Raw genomic sequence first — 15,124 nt, forward strand, 5'->3', positions numbered from 1 at the left:
ACAACGTCTCTACATGATCCTCCCTTAAGTAACCTTATGAATTAATTATTACCAGCATCACCATTTTACCTATAAGAAGACTAAGGGTCAGAGCTTAAGTGGATAACTGAAGGCCACTGGTAAATTTGGCACAAAGTTTCCATTCTAAATCCCGTGATTCTACCTCTTTGGGGGAGTATTCCATTTTCTCACTCACATCGTGGTGAGCAGGACGGAGGGAGAAGCCACGGTTCAGAAAGTTCGTTTTGTTGCCATTTGCTGGCTTCTGCTGACATCTCTAACACCGGGGCTCACAACTCGGAGGCATCGAAAAACTCTCTCTGTGCGTTCATGCTTTCATCCTGTCCCTTCTTAGCGGGGAGGATTGTGCTGGCTCTGCTAATCTCTAATACTCAAGCCTCCTGGGCTGGACCCTGCAGAGGGGACCCCTCACCTCTCCCCACACAATGATGAATTGTCCCCAAAGTGCAATGGACCAACTGCAGGAGCCAAAAGAACAAAACCCAGCAAATTTAGAATCCTGCAACAATAACAAAAAAAGCAAACTCCAAGTATTATCAAGGGTCAGGCCCAAGCATGGAGACACTCCAGACTCTTTGGTGTGTTGGGATTCCCATTGAGACCTTCAGCCGTCCTCACTGGCTTTTCGGTCTGTAATGTCTTGCAGATTTCAGGGCTGGCTTCTGACAGTTCTGACACATCTGAACTAAGGCTAACCTCAGCTAGTTACTTGAAAGCCTGATAAGTTATACTGTACCTGTCGAAGCCCGTCTCCTCTGAGACTCTCTCCCCTCTCCGATGGGACAACAACAACAGGGGAAAAAAGGAAAAAAGAAGAAGAAGAAGAAAATGTATCTTCTTCCTTTGACTGGCATAACCCCTTCTGCATAAATTGCTATTATGTTATTCCAAATCCTGATTCAAAACCAAAAGAATATATAGACCCCTTAGTTGAGGAGAAAACATATCTCAATTTCCTCCAGTTGTCTAAGAGTTGTTGGCCTCTCTTGGAACATAAATTCCGTCTGTGAGCTGGTAGGAGGGAGCAGAAGCAATGTCGTCGTCAGGAAATAAAGACATATCAATTCGCCCCTCCAAAACTTCAACAAGGTTCTCTCTAATGTTCCCCGGAGTGGAAGTCATTCCTGCTTATTGTCACTTTGTCACCCACGAGAGATAACCTTGAACGCTCACCCCAGTGCCAAACACCATTCTCATGGTTATGCCCATCGGTAGCCTGAGTCAGTGCCTAGTAAGGAACCTAGACCGCATCATGTGGAATCCTTCTGGGAGGGCCCTGGGCGAAAGAAAGAACCCACTTCTCCACTCACCTGTTCCCCACTTCTGACTAGTGAGGAGATTTTATTTTAGATTACAGAACAGGTAGGAATTTAAGGACTTTCCCAATCCAGTAGGCATTACAACAAGCATTCATTAGTCAGATCAGCAAAGGCTTGGAAAAGGAATGCGCATTATGAAAAAACTGAAATCATAAACAATTTCTACTCTTTGCTAACTCTTTGCTGTCATAAGGCCTTGAAAAGATACTTTGTTTTTGTCACAATTCCTTACCTACAAAAAGAAGGGAAGCTTATAGCCCTCTTTCAAGAGTACTGAAACAGGAAGGAATTTTATTTATTTATTTTTTTAAAGATTTTATTTATTTATTTGACAGAGAGAGACAGAGACAGAGACAGTGAGAGAGGGAACACAAGCAGGGGGAGTGGGAGAGGGAGAAGCAGGCTTCCCGCCAAGCAGGGAGCCTGATGCGGGGCTCAATCCCAGGATCCCGGGATCATGACCTGAGCCAAAGGCAGATGCTTAACGACTGAGCTACCCAGGTGCCCCAGGAAGGAATTTTAAAACACTACCACAACGTAAGAATTGCATAAATGTCACATAACAAATGAGACTGCAAATTATTTCTTCCTCAGCAAATAGAATTGCACCAGCTAGGCAAATACAATTACAAAAAGAAACTTGTGAGGAGCGCTTTCAAGTTAGGTCGGCACAAATATATGGATGTGCCCGGGACATGGGGCTACAGAAGACATCCCTGCCTCTGGAAGCTTCGACTCAAGAGACCTCATTTTCATTTTTATTTTTTTTATTTTTTTAAAGATTTTATTTATTTATTTGAGAGAGAGAGAATGAGAGAGAGCACATGAGAGGGGGGAGGGTCAGAGGGAGAAGCAGACTCCCTGCCGAGCAGGGAGCCCGATGCGGGACTCGATCCAGGGACTCCAGGATCATGACCTGAGCCGAAGGCAGTCGCTTAACCAACTGAGCCACCCAGGCGCCCAAGAGACCTCATTTTCATAATGATAATTTATGTTTCTCACATGAATATAGTCTCATTTTAAAATTTAAACAGAAAAGCTTTTTAAAGCATCCCCTTTCACCCTCTCCTACCCCCGCTCCCACCCCTATTCCCCACCAGGCCCATCTCTCTTCCAAAAGGTTCCTCCTATGAGCTCTTTGCTGTGTGTCCTGCTGGGACACCTTCAGGGCATTTACATGCGTGTGTGTGTGTGTGTGTGTGTGTGTGTGTGTGTGTAGCTCCAGACTTTTAAATACACAGTTTATTACTCAAGGATTAAGGTATTTGACCTGAGGCACTTAAATATTAATGGGAACCTCTGGATAAAAATTTAATCTCTGCAGCTGGCTTATGCCCTTTACACAGTAGAAGCTAACTCAGGGGTAATTACAAAAGAAATCAGTACTATAGTTAACTCTCAATTATCCGGGGACTCATTTTCCAGACTGGGAACTCCTGAGGCGTCCCGGCTTTTGCAAGCCTACTTGGGGACACACTGCTTGGCTATTTTACCTCTTATCAGCACCTCACCCAGAAAGCAAACTGGCTAGATTCAAAAGACTCCAAGTATAATCGTCTTTACTTGTTACCCATTTCATTGGTGCATTCAAAAGCAGAGAATTTGGAAATTATGTTTTCTCTGATTGTCTAAAATAAGATTTAGGTTTATCTGCAAATTCTACTTACTCACACCCCACAGCGCCTTCCTCCACTGCCCACAAACACCACAGATGATCAAGATTTGGCTTTGGCTGAGATTTATAGGGGAACATATCTGGATTTCCCTCTCTGCCCTGGTCTGCTAATGTCCAGTTGGCTGATGTTCAGGGCAAGATGCCAGGCCTATATTTTGGGGAAGGATCATCCAGAGAGATAGGGGCGGATGTGATTTGGCAGCTCTGTGAGATCTGGCATGTGATTTTACGTGCTGTGGTGTTATGTTTCTTAAACTCAGTACATGCACTTAGAAGGCTGTTCATCATCATCACAGAATATCCAGGCAGCACCTACTTGGCACCAGAAGCAACTCTGAATGTCTTTTTAAAATAATATTTTAGCGAGAGGCCCAGGAAAGGCATAATGGAGTGGCACTGCTTGGTACTAATATGTTATGCTGATCCTGGCATTTTATGGGAAATTAGGATATGTTCCTGTTTCTACAGTCAGAAGGAATTCTGGAAAAAACATAAGATACATTTTATAATTGTTTTTAATTTACTCAGTGATGACAACGGCAAGCACACATTTTGAAATAAAACAATATTTCTTGGGCTAATAAAAATGAAGACGAGAAAAGAAATCATTATTAGAAGATTGCCTTCAGTCTTTGCCTTTCTCGTTTTCTTGTATAGTTCACATATGAAGAAGAATAATTTTTTTTTGAGAGAGAGAGAGAGAAAGAGCGTGTGGGGGTGGGGGGAAGGGCAGAGGGAGAGGGAGAGAGAATCTTAAGCAGAGTCTGCACTGAGGGTGGAACCCGACAGTGGGGGGGGGGGGCGCGGCTCAGTCTCATGACCCTGAGATCATGACCTGAGCCAAAAATCAAGAGTCCAATGCTTACCCGACTGAGCCACCCAGGCGCCCTGAGGAAGAAAAGTTTTGACCTTCTCTTCTGAGCAAAGCTGTCTTGCCTACTGCTTACAAATCTTTCCAGGAATATTTTCCACTAGAGATTGGGATTTCTGATTTGTGATATTCTGGCAGCAGGTTTTGGGAAGAGGTATCTCCATACGTATGGTGAAACCCCAGTGCTTCGTGTAGCCAAATATGTTATTGTGTTGCTGTCACCAGAACAGATGCCCATGAATCACTCAAGAGAATAACGGGGTCCCACATATTTTTAAAAGGATCCAACTGAGCTCAGTTTTGTCAAAAGAAGTCAGCAAAAATAGAGCAAGTGTGGCTCCTTGTCCCTTAAAATCATCAACTAGCTGACAGGGTCCGAGATACATCGACGGAGTATACGATTCATCTGAGCTTTGGACAAGAAGTTGGGTTAAGAAAAGTAAAAAGTAACACCGAGCTGTTGGGAAATCGCCTTGCAGGGGGCTGAATTTCCTCCCGGGTCAAAAGAAGCGGGCAGGCAAATGACCTCGAAGGCCTCTTCAGTTCAAGAATTCGCGGGCTGCCAGCAGGATTTTCCCTACTTGGCCTTTTTCCCAGCAATAAAGTGATTAGAAGATTAGGAGGGGAGAAGGGCGAGTGAAATGAGAGTTCAGCGTGTTTTGGAGAAAATGGCTCGCTTTACCCAGTATCTTGTCCGCACACCGAGCCCAGCATCGCTCACAGGAGTTGCTTTGAGGACACAGAAGCAAGGCCGGCACGAGTCACCCTGTGTGTGAGTCTGCAGCATTTTAACCAACTGGTAACTAGTTTCCCTTCTCCATCAATATCTAAGTTACTAAGAAAATAATCTCTTTGACTAAAAAATAATAGGTATCTCTCACACTGTTGTGGGATTAAACGAGATACTAACAATTGCTAAACCCATAATAGGGCGATTGGCTATAGGAAACAATAGATGTTGCTTAGCTATTGGTCACATTGGTGACAGCTCCCTTTTGTATATTCTCTTTAATTTATGAAGCAATTTCACTTAACCGAATCTTTCAACACATACTTAATGAATGCCTACTATGATGTGCCAGACACTTTTATGAACACTAAGAATCCAGTAGTGACCAGGAGGGTCAAAGGCCCTACCCTCAGAATTTATGTTCTGGTTGGGGGAGAAAAATAGTAAACAAGAAAATATGATAGGGTGAAGGGACCAGAGTAAGTAGGGATGGGGGTCTGTTATACGATACAGAGTCATCTAGAAAGGCCTCATCTAGTAAGAACAGATGCCTAAAAGAAGTGGGGGGTGAGCTCTGTGAATATGCATGAGAAGGGCATTCTAGAGGGAGGGAACAGCAAATGCTAAGGCCCTGGGGTAGAAAGGTGTTTGAAACTTTCAACAAAGAGAGAGGAGTCCCATGTGCTGCCGCCAGGGGGCGGGGTGGGGTTAGTGATGAGAGGCAGGATGCATTTGGCCCATAGCATGGAAGGATTCTGTTGTTGGTTTTTGGTCTGAGTGAGGTGCAAAGCTTTTGGAGGGTCCTGAGCCCCGAGACATTAGAAAGATCACTCTAGTGGTAATGTGAATAGGCTGAAATGGGGCAGCAGTAGAGGTCAGACAGATAAGACTTGTCAGAATCCGACAGGAGGGCGTGGCTTTGCCCAGGTTAGCAGTAGATGCAGGAAGAAGCAGTCAGATTCAATCTTCAAGGTATAGCCAACAGGATTTGCTGACAGGTTGGAGTTAAGGAAGGAGAAAGGGAAAGAAGTCAGTCAAGGATGACTGACACTGAGCTTTTGGATCTGGCCATGGGAAAGGGAGAGTTGCCTTGTATCGACATGGGAAAGACAATTACTCAAACCTCCCCTGTCAGGCAGGTATCATGAATATGCCCATTTTACAGATGAGGAAGATGAGACACTGAGAGATTACTCAGATAAAGGGATCCTCATTGACTTAAGACATAGATAAGGACCCAGCAAATGGCAATGCCTCATAAGCTCAGATCTTAAATTAAATTAGTAAAGTAAAAAATTTTAAGTTTCCTAAAAATCAGATAATGCTCCTTTATTTCTGAAAATTACCCATCGGAGTAGGATGCCCACCCTGTGCCAGGAGGGGAGATAAGTTCCTGGAAGTCCTGGCACTTCCAGTTCTCTGGACAAGACTACTCTTCAGTCATAGAAAAGGAGTAAACAGAACTCCTTCCTAAAAGTACCAAACCTGCTACTGGGTCCCCATACAAGTCCCATCATTAGGATAAGAGAGAAGAAACTTTAGTAGCTGTGGAGCTTGGGGTAGGGGCAAATTTAGACAATGCAGGGGTTTGTCTGGACAAGGACATCTATAGGGACAGGATTTTTGTTTTTTTAATTGAAGTATAGTTGATGTACAATATTATATCACTTTCAGGTGTACAACATAGTGATTCAATATTTATATACATTAAAAAATCACCGTGAGGGGCACCTGGGTGGCTCAGTCAGTTAGGCGTTTGCCTTCGGCTCAGGTCATGGTCCCAGGGTCCTGGGATTGAGTCCCACGTCGGGCTCCCTGCTCAGCGGGGAGTCTGCTTCTCCCTCTCCCTCTGCTGCTCCCCCTGCTTGTGCTGTCTCTCACACTATCTCTCTCTATGTCAGATAAATGGATAAAATCTTAAAAAAAAAAACCACTATGATAAGTCTAGTTACCATGTGTCACCATACAAAGTTATTACAGTGTTATTGACTATATTCTCTATGCTGTAGTTTTCATCCCCTTGATGTATTTATTTTATAACTGGAAGTTTGTACCTCTTAATCCCCTTTGCTTATTTTGCCCATTCCCCGTACTCCTCTCTCCTCTGCAACCACCAGTTTGTTTTCTGTATTTTTGAGTCTATTTCTGCTTTGTTTTGTTTGTTCATTTGTTTTGTTTTTGAGATTCTACATATAAGTGAAATCATATGGTATTTATCTTTCTCTTATTTCACTTAGCATAATACCCCCTAGTTTCATCCATGTTGTCACAAATGGCAAGATTTCATTGTCTTTTATGGCTGAGTAATATTCCATTTTATATATATAAACCACATCTTCTTTATCCATTTATCTGTCAGTGGACACTTGGGTTGCTTCCATAATTTGGCTATTGTAAATAATGCAGCAATGGACATGGGGGTGAGTATCTTTTCGATTTTCATTTTCTTCCAATAAATATCCCAAGAGGAATTGCTGGATCCTATAGTAGGTCTATTTTTTTTTTTAAGATTTTATTTATTTGAGAGAGAGAGAGAGTGGGTGCGAACAGGGTGGGGGAAGAGCAGAGGGAGAGGGAGAAGCAGATGCCCTGCTGAGCAGAGACAGCCCCCCCAGCCCCCTGCAATGCAGAGTTCGATCTCAGGACCCCGGGATCATGACCTGAGCTGAAAGCCAACACTTAACCAACTGAGACACCCAGGCGCCCCAGTAGGTCTATTTTTAATTTTTAGAGGAATCTCCACACTGTTTTCCATAGTGGCTGCACCAATTTACGGGACAGGATTTGGGAGACAGAGAAGAGAACCTGCACAGAGGAAACGGAACTCCAACAATCACCCAGAATCCTTGCATATATAAATTCCACGGCCCCCTGATGTCATGCATTCTGTTAATGTTCTCCATTTCCAGAGGAGAGCAAGGCCGGGGCGGGGAGCGGGGCGGGGAGGGGACTTGGCTAAGGGCTCCCACAGCCTGTGAGGGCAGGGCCAGCACTGAAACCAGGTCAGGGGGAGACTCGAGTCGGCTTTTCCTACTTTTCTACATTGCCTCCCAGGACAGAAACAGGACAAGTGAAGGTCAGAAGTGCCAGCATGTAGCATGCCCACCCGCAATTACGGGATTCCGAGTTGGTTCTGGGCCCCAGTACCCTCAAACCTGGATACCTCACAAAGTAAGACATTGGGGGTGGGAGTGGGGGGTCAGTAGCTCGACTTGGACTACCATCTTGTCAAAAGTCAAAATATCTAACCAGTTTACTGGAGAAGAAAAGTTGCTTCAAATATTGAGCTGCAGAGTATCTATAAGAGCCCATTAGCAAAGTTGAGGGAGGGGGACTCCATTTGAATTTCTTCAAAAGATAACTCTACCTTCTCCACCCAGTTAGGGAGTCTCCAGGCCAGCTCAGAGGAAGCTGCCAAGAGGTTTGGTCCTCAGAGAGGAGACAGAACCGCATCAATCAAATAAGTATTTATTCAGTGCTGACGTGCCCAGAGCTGTGATAGGCCAACAAGAAACCCTGGTCCCTGTCACCAATTTGTTTATAATCTAGCTAAACAGAGATGGACTCACATAAAATGCTTCGTAAGCAAGCCACTCAGATTTAACTGAAGGCCAGTCCAGAATGGGCACTTAACAAATATTTGTTGCGGGAATTGTTTGTTAAAACGTGTAGGAGTTCGGAGAGAGGAGAGGTCCCTGGGCCTTGGGGCTGCTGGGAAGGCTTCGTGGCTCAGGTCGGAATGTGCGATGTGTGCTGGACAGAGAAGGTTTTAAGCCAAGGGAAAAGTATGAACAAAGCTTTTACCACTACCGAGTCTTGGGAAAAGTGGGTAATTGACACAAGAAGACTGTATAATCTTAGGTCTCAGTCGCACATTCACTTCTGTTGTGCTGTGGACGTCCCCGGATCTTTCTTACTGATACAAAGACCCAGGCTCCCGGCCCCCGCAAACGCACTTGGTCCGAAGCAGAGACTGCAATATAGGAAGTGCAGAGAAGTCCTGGGACTTGTCTGCCTACCACTGGAGAGGTGCTGTCACCAAGCGAACATGGTCTTGCCGGCAGTGGGCTGCAATCGTTTCTCTGCTGTGTGCTTCGAGAGGTCGGCAAGGCTGGGCCGTGGCTGAGTTTTCTAAGGATGTGTATAGAGGGATATACCCTAAAACCAAAGAAGCTTAAGCTGCGGGGCTCTCACTACACAGGCCTGGTCCAACGCCTGGGAAGGGTCCCAACAGTGTGATCATTCAGTCACGTTGTTTGTAAAACGGGCAAAAATGATATATTTTCACTGCAACCTGGTAAGACCACTTTCTGTTTCCATTTCCGCTTTTCTTTCACTTCTCTGTGTCAGGTGGCCATGGGGTAGCCACTGCATTTTTGAGATGAGGCAGATGAGGATACATTAAAGATACATTTATTTGGCATTGAGTTGGATACACTGATGTGCCTTGCAGTAACCCATGTTATTGCAAAGCTATCCTGGTATAGACATGGCTTCTAGGAACATTGCCATCTCTCTTGGTCCTGGTGTTGTGATGCAAAGGAGCAAGGCCAGAGAGGGTACCACAGTATGCTCGCGTCCTGAAATGCGTGGGGTATGTGGAGAAAATGGCTTGAAATGAATGTAGCCAGAAGCTGGCTTGTGACAAATTCCTCCAATCGTCACACACGTCAATGGAAAGCCAAAGAATCGGTTCTCATTCACACCTCGTCAAAATGGACGTTCTCTCCTGTCAAGATGTGAGGGGAGAACATTAGATACGTCAGCCAGTTCCTTCATGAAAATATGCTTTTTTTCCCTTAGATCTGGAGATGTTTGTAGTCTTTTTTTCTAATTATGATTTGCTGTGATTTATTTTCTCATTCTAAATAAAAATTTACTTTCATGTCTACCTTTTTATGTATAACTCTTATTGTTTTTCTAAAGAAGGTATCCTAAATTATATAAGTTCCAAGACCCCACAAGATCTTGAGCCACCTAATTCAATGTCTGTATTAGCTTATCCACCTGCAAATTCCTCTTGCAGAACCACGGAAGACACGGATTTCTGTGTCTCCGGCAGAGAGGCAGGATGGTACAGGGCTGCAGGCAGAGATGCAGGCCAGACCGCCGGGGCTCAAATGCCACATAAAGCATAAACCACCTGCCGTGGAAGGTACTCCGTAAGTGTTAAACATATTATTATTGCTTTAGACATGTCACCTCTTGTTCTAAAATACTTATTCAGATACTAGAATTATAAGATATAGAATTTTAAGAAATAATTTGTAATCATATTTTATAATTAGTATGTAATAATATTTTAGCAATTAAAAAAAAGATTTTATTTATTTGAGAGAGAGAGAGCACAAGCGGGGGGGCAGTAGCAGAGGAAGAGGGAGAAGCAGACTCCTCACTGAGCAGGGAGCCCGACTGGGAGCTCGATCCCGGGATTGCGAGATCATGACCTGAGCGGAAGGCAGACACTTCATTGAGCCACCCGGGTGCCCCAATATTTCAGCAATTTTTAACAAAAACATCACTTTCAACTAAAAGTAGAGAATGAATTGAGCCTTTGTGCTCACTGCATTTGTTTCACACCACATGGTAGCGTGAGGATAGAGTTCAGGTGTCAGGTGAACTCAGCAAGACAGAGAAGAGCCTATGTGAAGGTCAGAGGTCCCTTCAAAAATGGACGGATCCTTACTGCCCCACTGGTAAGCCGGGGAGTGGCCAACGGCAGGACCGGGTCTTCATTTCACCAAGAGGATTTTACTGACCTCTTGTGGGAGAGAGAGGTTGGTGCACCCAGTGGAGATCCCAGTTTGGGGAACTTGTTTTCCTGCAGTTCTTTCAGGTAACAATTCAAGGAGCAGAAAGGTGAAGTATGTTACTAACTGCCCAGGTTCGTCCCATTCAACTTGAAATTCTCATTTCCATTACTTCTCACATCAGATTTCTTTCTGGCACCCTTCAGAGCTTTCATCAAAGGCAGGAGGTGTCGCTGTCAGAAATATGGCCTTTGGCTGTTTAAAAAAAGGAAGGAAGGTAGGAAGAAAGGAAGGAAGGGAGGGAGGGAGGGAGGATAGATAAGAAAAAGAAAACCAGTTTTGAATCCTAACACAGCTACTCCCTAAATGAAAGACGATGAGCAATTCTTTAAATTTCTCTGAGCTCCCCATCCTCATAGGCAAAATGAAACTCATTAGTGCTAGTGATTGAATCAGCTGTGCAGGGCACACAGTAAACGATAAATGTTTATGCTGCTATCATTAAACATAACGATGTCATGTTTACTCAGTATCCTGATGCTTGTAGACAGTTCCTTTACACTCCTGCATAGAACGTATTTTTAAAAAGAGAAAACAGAATTTTCTCTTCAATGAACAATTCTCTTAGTTGAAGTCAGGTTTGACACGGTCTCTGACAATACACACAGATAAAAAACACTTTCTGTCCAGGATGCTTTGTTCCCCTTGTGCAAGCAAAATTCCACAGGAGGGAGGGGGTTGGAGGGGCACAGAGAACACCACCTCCCCTCCCCAGTGGAGCCAGCAGGACAGTCCTGGGCTCTGGTGTGTGTCTTCATTTATCTTCCCATAGGAAATGCCTAAGATCCCACTCAGAAGTAAATGCTCTTTGCTATAACTGGAAGGAAACAATCCTTATTTTCCCAACCTGCACTTTGAGGTTCCTAATGTTTTAGAGTAAGACGCCCTCAGCATTCTTCGGAGGACGGGTTCTTCCAATCATGGAAGTAGTAAGATGGAGAGAAGGGGCTTTGAATGAGCACATAAGCTGACTTGGTTTTGCCCCACAGAAGGTACCAGGGGTTGGGCAATACCTCTTCACTCTTCTTTCCCTTTCTTCCCAGAGGAGGGAAGATGGGGGCTGAAGGATAACAGGCACAATTAAGCTGGAGAGACTGGGTTAGAGGGAACCAACCAGCCTGGCTCAGAATAACTTGGCCAGACCCCTGGAATGATTCTCACACCTTTCCAGGCAACCTTGACCTTCCAACTCATCAAGCAAGGCAGTCCAGAATCATGACTAATAAAGTCACCTTGGCCACTGTCCCAAGGTGCCTAAGTTCTGGAAATGATAACCTCCCCTCCTTTTCCTTTCTTTGTGTCTCTCTACAGAGCAATAGCAAAAAAAAGTTCTATAAAGTATTAAAAGTCATTATTACTAAAATGTGAGAGGTTAGGTGGAGACTTCATACATAGTAGGCATATTTGTGTTTTGAAAAAAAATGGCATATCAAGGTATTCATGTGTGTATTTCCTACTATTAAGATAAAAACAATGGAGAATAAGCCATATTATTTATATGGGGAATGAAGGATTGAAGCGACAGGGATGGAAGGCAGACTTCTTTGAATATATATTGTTTTGTAGAACTCACTTTGGAACAATGTACATATATTACATAATTTAAAATAAAATTCAATAAATGAATGAAGCAATTCTAATATCCCAAAGTAAAAGTAAACCTGTATACCCAGTTGGCAGCATAACTACACATAAAGAGCTACTCCAGGAGACTGAAAGACACAGTAATTTGATTAAATACCCCCAGTGAGATATATCCTAATGATAATAACTGCAAAAAAAAAATTTTAAGTGTTTTCAGAAGCCATATTGTTGGTGATAACATTGTTTTTGTACAATAAAGAAAACACATTTTTTTAATGGTTGAAAAGAGATGTAGATATAAGATCAATGAGGCTAAATAGCCAATAGTCCTGAACTTGAATTGGAAGTTTCAGCCTGAACTCATGGCGTATTTTGTCTTAAAAATGCTCCTGGAGTGCCTGGGTGGCTCAGTTGGTTGAGTGTCCGACACTTGATTTCAGCTCAGGTCATGATCTCAGGGTGGTGAGATAGAGCCCCACGTTGGGCTCCACACTCAGGATAGGGTCTGCTTGAGATTCTCTCTCTCCCTCTGCACCACCCCCTACTCACTCTCTCTGAATAAATAGAATCTTAAAAAAAAAAAAAAAAACAACGTTCCTAGCCCTTCCCATTGAAAAGGCCAAGAAACAATGCTTTTGCCAATATCACACTGCCTTGATTACTTTAGCTTTTATAATCTTTGAGTCAAGAGTGTTTGTCCTATGACTTCATTCTTCCTCAGTATAGTGTTGGCTATTCTGGGTCTTTTGCCTTTCCATGTAAGTTTCAGGATCAGTTTACAGCAAGGTTGCAAGATATAAAGTTAATATACAAACATTAACTGCTTTCTTATATACCAACTATGACAAATTGGAACTTGAAATTAAAAACAGTATCATTTACATTAGCACCAAAACCTCTGAAATCTTTGGGTATAAATATAAAAAAAAAATGTACAAGAACTATATGAGGAAAACTACAAAACTCTCATGTGAGAAATAAAAAATCTAAATAAATGGAGAGATATTCTATGTTCATAAAGACTCAATATTGTTAAGATGTCAGTTCTTCCCAACTGATCTATAGATTCAATGAAGTCTCAATCAAAATTCCAGCAAGTTATTTTACAGATATCGACACTCACTTACTAGTTCCACAAGTTTTCTTGTCAATTCTTTGGAAATTTCTACATAAACAATCATATCATCTGCAAATAGAGTTTTGTTTTTTCCTTTCCAATCTGTATACCTTTTATTTCCTTTTCTTGTCTTATTGCATTAGCCAGGATGTTAGTCCAATGCTGACTAGGAGTGGTTTCATCATGAATAAGTTTTCCTTTATCTCATAAATGGGGATTTTGTCCAATGCCTCTTCTCATTCTACTGATATGGTCATGATTTTTTTTCTTTAGCATAATGATGTTATGGATTACATTAATTTTTGAATGTTGAACCAAACAAGTACACCTGGAATAAATCCCACTTGGTAGTGCGAATAATTATTTTTATATGTTATTGGATTCAATTTGCTAACATTTTGCTGCAAATTTTTAAATCTGTGTTCATGAGAGGTATTGGCTTATAGTTTTTCTTTCTTGTAATGTCTTTGTCTGGTTTGGTAATTAATTAAGGTAATGTTGGCTTTTATTTCCTGGAAGAGAATATAGAGAGTTGGTGTAATTTCTCTCTTAAATGTTTGGTAAAATTCACCAGTGAATCCATCTGGGCCTGCTGCTTTTGGTTTTGAAAGGCTATTAATTAATGATTCCATGTCTTTAATATAGATACAGGTGTATTCAGATTATTTCTCCCTGTGTGTGTGTTGGTATATTTTGTCTTTTAAGGAATTGGTCAATTTCATCTAAGTTATCAAGTTTGTGGGCATAGAGTTGTTTACTGTTCTTTTAATGTCCATGGGATCTGTAGTGATGGCACATCTCTCATTCCTAATTTTAGTAATTTGAGTCCTCTTTTTTTTTTTTAGATAACCTGGTTAGAGGTTATCAATTTTATTGATCTTTTCAAAGAATCAGTTTTTTGTTTCCTTGATTTTTCTGTGTTGATTTCCTGTTCTCAATTTCACTGATTTTTGCTGTTTTATTTCTTTTCTTCTGGTTACTTTGGATTTAATTTACTCTTCTTTTTCTAGTTTCCTAAGGTGGAAGCTTAAATTAACCATTTTATATCTCTTTTCCTAATGTACCTATTCAATGTTATAAATTGCCTTCTAAGAGCTTTCACTGCATCCCACAAATTTTGTCCAGTTGTATTTTCAAAACATTTTTATTTCTCGAGACTTTGACCCATGTTATTTGGAAGTGTGTTGTTTAATCTCCAAGAACTTTGAGATTTTTCTGACTAGCTTTCTGCCAGATTTCTGGCCTTCAGAAATATAAGATCGTAAGTTTCCATTGTTTTAAGTCACTATATTCATGGTGATTTTTATAGCGGCAAGAGGAAACCACTACAATATTCTTGTGCTATACATACATACGCTCTTAGTATTTTGAACCTCAGTCTTTCTTCAGAATGGTTTGGCCGTGGTTAGGGCTCTTTGATTTGGTTGCTTCCCTATTTCCCTATTAAATAAGGGTTAGTATCACCTGTAAAAGCCTTCTCCAATCTGTATGTCAATGTTCCACTCAAGATATTAATTGGTGCCTGGGTGGCTCAGTTGGTTAAACAACTGCCTTTGGCTCGGGTCATGATCCTGGAGTCGTGGGATCAAGTCCCACATCGGGCTCCCTGCTCAGTGGGGAGTCTGCTTCTCCCTCTGACCCTCCCCCCTCTCATGTGCTCTCTCTCTCTCTCTCATTCTCACTCTCTCAAATAAATAAATAAAACTCTTTAAAAAAAAAGAATTTAAAAAATCATAAAAGATATTTGTTAAAAAAAAAATTGGTGCTCTATAGAAAGGAAGAAGAGAGACAGGAAGGGAGGGTAATACTCTTAATTATATGAAAAGTAAAGAATATTTGACTTGAAAATCAGCCTTTCAGAAGGTTGCCGTATTTCAGAAGGCTGCCGTATTTGACAACGCATGGACCTGATGTGAAGAGGAACCTAAAGCATGAACACATTACATTTGATTAGAGCATCAGTGCAAAGGCAGCATTACCTAACAGTCTCACTGATA

The 15,124-nt window shown here is 42.2% G+C and overlaps 1 protein-coding gene across 1 annotated transcript in view; it reads right to left on the reverse strand.

The window, feature by feature from the left end:
- Positions 1 to 8,067: 8,067 nt before the first annotated feature.
- MIB1 (MIB E3 ubiquitin protein ligase 1) overlaps positions 8,068 to 15,124 on the reverse strand; it is a 138,127-nt gene continuing 131,070 nt past the window's right edge. The window contains exons 21-22 of the transcript XR_013443364.1: positions 10,376 to 10,621; positions 8,068 to 9,345 (exon numbers count right to left, since the gene is read on the reverse strand). The gene's annotated coding sequence lies outside the window, so the exon portion shown is untranslated. The remainder of the gene's footprint in view (positions 9,346 to 10,375; positions 10,622 to 15,124) is intronic.

The sequence above is a fragment of the Halichoerus grypus genome, chromosome 13, assembly GCF_964656455.1.
Source record: "Halichoerus grypus chromosome 13, mHalGry1.hap1.1, whole genome shotgun sequence".
NCBI lineage: Eukaryota > Metazoa > Chordata > Mammalia > Carnivora > Phocidae > Halichoerus > Halichoerus grypus.